Below are 1,872 nucleotides of genomic sequence, written 5' to 3'. Positions count from 1 at the left end.
CACTCCTTTGCCTGTTTTCGTGGCCCCAGCCCTGGGCCGGCCCCTGAGGGAAGTGATGAGTCAGGGCGGCCTCCTGAACCCCCTGGCCGTCTGGGGCCACATTGGCTGCACCCTTCATCCAGCCTGGCCTGTGGGCTGGTCTGTGAGGAGCTCAGTCTGGGTCTCAGTTGCCTGTGGTCAGTGCTAAACGAGGCTGTGGCCTGGACACACACCCAGGACTTCGCCTCCTCTGTCCAGGCCGGGGGCTCAGCTTCCCAAGCGAGGCCTTCCTCACTGCCAGGTCACTTTCATTTCCCCCCACCCTGCAGTGGCTCCCATGGCCATGGGTCTATCCTGGAGCTTCTCCTGCCTCTCAGGCATATGTTCCCTCCTTAACGGTCAAATGGCCCTCCTGACTCCACCTGGAGCCTCCCAACCTCCCATCCTTTCAAAGCTACCATTCCATCTGGGAAGCCAAGCACTGCCATTTTTATTTCAGTACCATCTCCTCCAGGCCTTCTTCCCCAGTGAGCGAGGTTGGGTGGGGGTCTCGTCCAGGAGCCCACAGCCCCTGCATTCCTCCCTGCCCTCTTGCCTGACCTCCATACACCTCTGTGTCTCCACCAGCAGGGAAGTAGGAGGGCTCCCTGGGGACAGTGACCCTGACTGTACAGGATTAGGCACAGATGATGTATAGGGAAGGTTTTTATTGGTCATATTTGGTCTCTTGTTCTAAAAGCTGAAACCAAACAAAAAGGTCATGACAGTCCAAAGCCTGGTATGAGATAGATGTTCAAGGTTGGTTTGTCTTCCCAATTGGCCAAAGAAAATTCTGAGCAGGATGGCTGGGTCTCAGGCCCCTTTGCCAGAGCCAGGAACCCTGGGGATTACTTCATTGGGGTGACAGGGCAAGGGGTACCCAGTAATTGAGAAAGTGGCTTCTAGCTCAAAGACCACAGCATGAAGCAGGTAGGCCCAGGAATGGAATGCCCAGAGGATGTCATTGCAGGGAGCAGAGTGCTGGAGACCACCAAGGATGGGTGACCTGTGTGCACTTCCCACAGTTTTCAGAAAGGAAATGGGTAACACTGGGGAGGAAAGGAAGGTTGTCTGTGTATCCTTCAAGGGGTAGATAGGTGGAGTAGTGAAATCACCAGAGTGAGAGGCCATCCTTCAAGCAATCTGGGCTAGAAGCAGGCTGCGTTAGTGGTGTGATATAAATATTTAGGCCCTACTCCTCATTCTCTGCTCTGGGGAGGACGCAAGCTTTCACAGATGCAGGGCTATGATTGATACCATGCGTCTGACAGTGGTGGGGAGCAGCAGCCTGGGCCCAGCCAAGCAAGGGATCATAAAAATCTTGGCCCACTGAGAAAGAGGGAAAGGGCAGGAGGAAAGAGGAGGGGAGAGGATAGGTTTTCTTTACATGCACACTGTCCTTCATCCTGTTCCTTCAAGCCAGGAACAGTAAGGGAGACAGAAAGTGAAATAAGGGCCTGGTCTGCGTGAGTGATCTGGGTGCTCTGGGTCTCACTAGGATGCCCAGGCATGCTGATGAGCTTAAGAGGAGTGAAGAGAGAGGTTGCAGAGGAGGGAGCCCAGAGGTGAGAATAAGGAAAGGTCTGGGGAGCCTGTTGGTGGGGTCTTCTTTTTTTTTTAAGAGCCACAAGCTGAGATCAAAGGTGATATTTTTACAGCAACTGAAATAGAAAACCACGGGGTGCAGGGTGGGAGGTGAGCAGCCCAAACACAGGCCCTTTTATGCTGCCTGTGGCCACAGCAAGTATGCTGCCCTCTGCCACCGGGTGTGGGGGACAGTGTGGCCACAGTCTTCCAGACCCATGTTCAAGAGAGAAATAAAGAGATGAACTATAGCCCTCGGTGCTACAGAGA

Source organism: Elephantulus edwardii, unplaced genomic scaffold (assembly GCF_000299155.1).
Source record: "Elephantulus edwardii isolate Elephantulus edwardi_28Jun2011 unplaced genomic scaffold, EleEdw1.0 scaffold00025, whole genome shotgun sequence".
Taxonomy (NCBI): Eukaryota; Metazoa; Chordata; class Mammalia; order Macroscelidea; family Macroscelididae; genus Elephantulus; species Elephantulus edwardii.
Note: the sequence above shows the minus strand (reverse complement) of the source record.